Here is a 6,107-nt window from a genome sequence, read left to right on the forward strand (position 1 = left end):
CTCCAACTTTTTCTCTTCTTCCCTTTCAAATACAAAATCACCTCCTTTTATACATAATTTTGCCCCAAAAATGGCTTAAAACCATATAACCAACATAATAATTACATAGCCCCATTTTAAAACAAAATAACCCATTTTGGCTTTTATAATTATAAGCCTTACAAATAAAACTAACCCCAAAACCATGAAATCCCTATTTAAAACAAATAATCCCCTCAATATCCCTTTTAAAAAAATTAAATTAATTTTCCACCATAGAATTTAAGGGGTTTGTTTTAACCCATATCCTTATTTAGTTAGAGACAAGCGGGATTGGGTAAAGGTTAACTAAAGCCGCTACAAATATAAAACAAAACGTCATTTATAGTACAATGGTCATGCGAATTTGTAGGAGGTGGTCGGTTAAGAGTTCAACCCCCACCAACAACCTTTTTGAATGTTATAGCGGTTTTATTTATTTTGATTTTAAAAAGATTTGCTACTACTTTTAGCAAATGCATTGGAGGGCGCAGCGGCTAAATAGGAGGAGTTGCTTGAAAAAGGTTATGAGTTCGAATCTCATAATCAAATATTTTGGCACCCAATTTTCAAAATGCCATGTCACCATGTTGACATCATGATGATGTCACTATTTTAAAAAAATTTGCCTCCAACTTCAAAGAAGCATAACTTTCACATATGAAGTCCGTTTTCGATGAAACCAACGCCGTTGGGAAGCTCTCGACAGGATCTTTGATTTGAAACCCATTGTTGACCACTTTCAAGATGGTCCAATTTTTCCCCTTATCTAGCCCTCTGGTCTACCTATTGACCAAAACTTTGACTGAGCGTAACTTCTTCATTCGGACTCCATTTTTGTCCATTCAAGTTGCATTGGAATCAAGACACTGAGATCTTTCTGATGGTGTAAATTCTGGAGAGAAATAAAATACTTCAATTTTCACTGAAAATATCCACCGGATCATTGCGGGTCCGCCCGGATTCACCCAGACCCGTCACAGACCTGGGCTCGAATCCAGACTCGGACCCGAGCTCCAGGGTCTAAATCCGGCAACATAGATTATGTATATTTCTCTTATTTTTTTGTATATATCATGCACATGCACACACACGCACGTACACGAACCCATACAAATCATAATTGGGAATTTTTTTTCACTCCACAATTCGCATTCTTGTCCCTAAACCCAGATTGACAACTTGGTATCTAATAATATATCCATGCATTTTTTCCTATAGATCATAGGAAAGCCTAGAAATAGTGGCCTACTTTTATCCTAGAAATAGTGGCCTACTTTTATCATTTCCTATATTTCACACTATCCATACTTCATAATTAATGTTTATTTCAAAATGCAAAGATATGTAAAAGGAAACTGTTGTTTGCAATGAATGCAGTATTTGTTACAGTCCACTACCTGAACATGTTAATGTAAAAAAAAAATTCATAAACAATTAGGTGGTAGTATGGTCATATGACTAAGACTTGTCCTATATAATATTATGGGATTTTCATGAGGTCAAAATACATGTTGAAGTAAGATTCTAGGCTAAACGAAATGTAGAATTTTTCAAAAGCTTTAAATTGTATGTGTCTTGAGTGCCTGACAGTTCTTAAAGTTTATGTGTACATAGCACTGTGAAAGTACATTACATGATGATACTGTAAATGGGAGCCAGAATCATCTTGTAAGTTGAGAAGTCCTTAAGACAGTAGTTTCAAAGGGACATTCAGACTAAGAAAAGAGACCTAGACAAATTGAAATCACTTAAAATGACCTAGGGACTCCTTGCCATCCAACCATTAACATGAATAAAAGAAGTACTCAAAGCTTCACCCCCACAAACCTTTGTCTCCGCCCTCTTAGGGATAACTAAATATGCTATTTAATGTATGTCATTTATTTATGTCGATGACTGATCTTGTTCAGTTTCATGTATTAAATACCACTTGAAGCCATGAAGGTGTCACAAAGAAAGAGCAACAGGGAAGAGAGAGATTATTGGTATCTAATGTTATTTGATTTATTTATGATGGTGACTAATCTATTTCAGTTTCATGTATTTAAGAGCACTTGAATGTGTCATGGAGGAGCATCGTGAAAGAGAGATTTCAGCAGTGGGTAGAAAAAGTGATGGTGGCACACACCAGTTTTTTGTTTCACATTGCACTTGTATGATAATGATAATGCATGAATTGAATGTTGTTGGGTTGCTAGAAAGATGATTGCATTTATCTTAAGATGATTGTGAGATTGTAATAGTTGACATGAATATGAAGTATGTTATAAACCTCGTTTTAAAATTTCACAATTTCACAAATTTAATCTACATTGATACACTTTCTAGATATAATAAGCTTATAAGATTGTACTAAAAATATTGTGTAAATATAACTGGTCTTGGATTAAAAGAGGTTTTTAGACTAGTGTCCATTCTAGATTATGACTAGCGTAGAGGCCTATAATGGAGATGTAATAAATGTAATAGTGGACAATGGTTTTTTTTAAAGCCAAGTTATGTATGGAACATTAACACAATCAAATATATGAATATCATCTTCAAGATTTTTATATCATTGGAGAATGATAAAGCACTTTAACCATGTGAATCTCTACATGTTACATGTCCATCTAGGTGCTCCTAGGTGCAACATTACATAATAAATTAAAATAATATAATATAAACAATATTATGCAATGTGTGCAACACACATAATCTCAATAGTCACTAAATTTATGTTCATAGGTTATCACTTGTACTTCATTATTTGTTGTTGATGTCAATGGTGTTCCTTTATCTCTTTCCATTATTGAGTATGAAGAGTTCAGGAGATCTATGAATACTTTTCATGAAAGTTATATTTACAACACATTGTTTTTTAGATTTTTCATGTTAGTGTGGATTTTCCTTGGTATTAAAAGATGAAGATTACACTTTCAATGTGATTTTATTAGTGGCTCTTTATCAATTTTAAGATTTGACATTACATATCCAAATGTGAGTTCCTAGAGGTGCATGTTCTTCATCAATACACTTGGTGTTTGTGATTGTATTTTATGGGTTGTACGTTGATGACATGGGGTTTACTTGTTATGGTTTGTAAATTTTTGAGGTATGGTAGTTTAATGTACTATTGCTCATCATGGATGTTATTTCAATAATGTAGATTGTTTCATGGTAGCTATTGATGCATATTTTACTTTGGGTTGATTTTTTTCTTGGGGTATTAGTTGAGGTAAGATTTTGTTTCTTTGTGATAATTAATGTGGCATCTCTTTGAATGGATTCTTATCCTTGTGCATTGACATGATGAAGGATGAGAATATTCATTCATGGGATGGTGGTTACTTTGTTTCTTGTCACATGTGTCTTGATGGAGCACATGTATCATTTTGATTCCTTTATGGTGTATGTAGATAGAAGGATTGTACACTTGTTCATGGTTGATCTTACCTATTATCCCTTTTATAATGTATGCAACAAATTTGAGGAAGATAGAATATGAGATGGTATACAACTTTTATAATGTAATAGTGTCTAATGTGTAATTATTTTTTATGGTACACCTAAGATATCTATGTATACATACACCGTATGGGGTTAACTTTCACTTTACGTGTTGTATGTAATATTGGTATATAATTGATGTAGTCAAGGATAAACAATCCCCAAAGGATATGTCTAACCTTGCAGTAGTGGGAATTCCCAAGAACATCTTATGCGAGTTCCTAGATGTGTATGTTCATTGATATGCTTGGTTTTTGTGATTGTATTTTGTGGGTTGTATGTGTTGATGACACAAGGTTCACTTATTATGGTTTGTATATCTTTGGGGTATGGAAGTTTAATGTACTATCACTCATTACGAATGTTATTTCGAATAATGTAGATTATTTCATGGTAGCTATTGATGCATATTGTTACCTTTGGATTGAGTTTTTTTCTTGGGATATCAATTGAGGTAAGATTTTGTTTCTTTGTGATAACTAGTGTGACATCTATTTGAATGGATTTGTATCCTTGTGCATTGACATGATGAAGGATTATAATATTCATTCATGGGATAGTGGTCACTTTTTTTCTTGTTACATGTATCTCGATGGATCACATGCATCGTTTTGAATTCTTTATGGTATATGTGGATATAAGGATTGCTTGCTTGTTCATGGTTGAGCTTACTTATTATCCCTTATGTAATGTATGTGCCAAATGTGGGGAAGATGGAATATGGGATGTTGTACAACTTGCATAATGTAATAATGTTTAATGTGCTATTATTATTTGTGGCACACCTAAGATATCTACGTATACATAAATCATATGTGGTTATCTTTCACTTTATGTGTTGTATGTAACATTGGTATATAATTGATGCAATCAAGGATAGGCAATCCCCAAAGGGTATGTGTAACCTTGCAATAAGAATATGCAACACTAGGCATTCCCAAATAAACTTATAAATATTGAGCACATTTGGAAGAAACTTCACTAGATCATCATCAAGATGACATGTAAATAAATATATTACACAACCCTTGTCAATATACAACTTCTATAGATTTGCGGCTGATCATTGAGCTCAAAATTTTTGAAATCACAAACAGACTTTAGTTATCTCATTGGCTTGTCTGAATATATTATGACCTCCTAATCATCTAGAATTTTCCACTACCTTGTACTACTTAAACAAGAACTACTATCCTAAATATATACAAGATCACTAGCCACAAGTCAACTTATTTTAAGAAAGCATATTACAAACTGATAGGTTTGGACCCAAATCATTAAAAAAAAAAGTATATCATGTCTTGTGAACATGTACAAGAGGGTTGATCAAACATGTTACCACATAGAACATGAACCAACTTGCGTTGCATTTTGTGAATCTTCATCACATGCCACAACCTTCCACCCTGACCATTAGAATAGGAAAACCAGTATAGGACAAAACTAATATTAACACAACTTCATCTAGAAACATCAAAACAAGGTAGGAAGATAGAAATAGGATATTCATGATTCCTAGACCAATCCATAAGTATTGCATAAGAGAATGAGCCAACTAGATGGTCTTCAAAGCTAAAACAATAAGAAAACTGTCCAAATGAATTATAGATAAAATGAAAGGAAATATTTTTGGGTGATGCAAGATTGCAAATGACCTAAGGATGCTCCTGCATCAGACACCTCCGGTGAGTAGAATATGTTCCATAAAAGGAATTTATGAACATTTGACATGATTTAGAATGTAAGTTCCATGTTCATTCTTCACCTACTTATCTTCTCCATCATAAGAACAATGGATTCTTTGATTTAGCACGTGACTATGCTTACTATTATTGATGCAAGTATTTTACCAAGACTTTAGTAGAATAACCTCCATAATTAGGCATCTTTTGATTTTCCAACCCACACCAATTGTCATTGCTAGTGTTATCTTTGCACCTACAACCAATGTTTTTTTTCATCTTCTTCTATTTGACTCCACCTATGACATCAACCTCTAATATATCCAAAAGATTATCCTACTCACTTGTTACAACTATTCCTTTGATAACCCATTGTACTACTATTTCGTTATTACCAATCTTCAAGTTCACCTATTCACATTCATTCATCAAATCCTTTAGTAACTATATAACCTCAAAAACCTTTCCAACCTCCTACTAGAAATCAATCACCTCCTTATAAAAAATACTCTTATCTCCTGAGGTGTATGTCCTCATCATATTGTTCTCACCTTTCATTCCTTCCTCCTTTAAAGGAAGTAAAGTAAAACTTTATCCATCTTTAACGATAGAAACATCATTGCTTTTTCAATAATGAATATCACCACCATCATATTGCAAAGCTCTACCCAAAACAATATAGAAATCCCTTATGTTAGCCACATTGCATAATATTTCATCTCAATAAGGCCCAATATTGAAATTAACCCAACACTATTCTTTCACTTCCAGCATATGATCATCTTGAAACTAAATTATCCCATAAGGACAAGGGTGTTTGAGTATTCTTGATCCAAATTTATGTATGGTTTCTTTAGATACAAGGTTATATGTACTTGCACCATCCATTATCACTTCGTAACATTTTCCATTGAA

Source organism: Cupressus sempervirens, chromosome 9 (genome assembly GCF_028749045.1).
Source record: "Cupressus sempervirens isolate cs-2001-9-10 chromosome 9, ASM2874904v1, whole genome shotgun sequence".
NCBI lineage: Eukaryota > Viridiplantae > Streptophyta > Pinopsida > Cupressales > Cupressaceae > Cupressus > Cupressus sempervirens.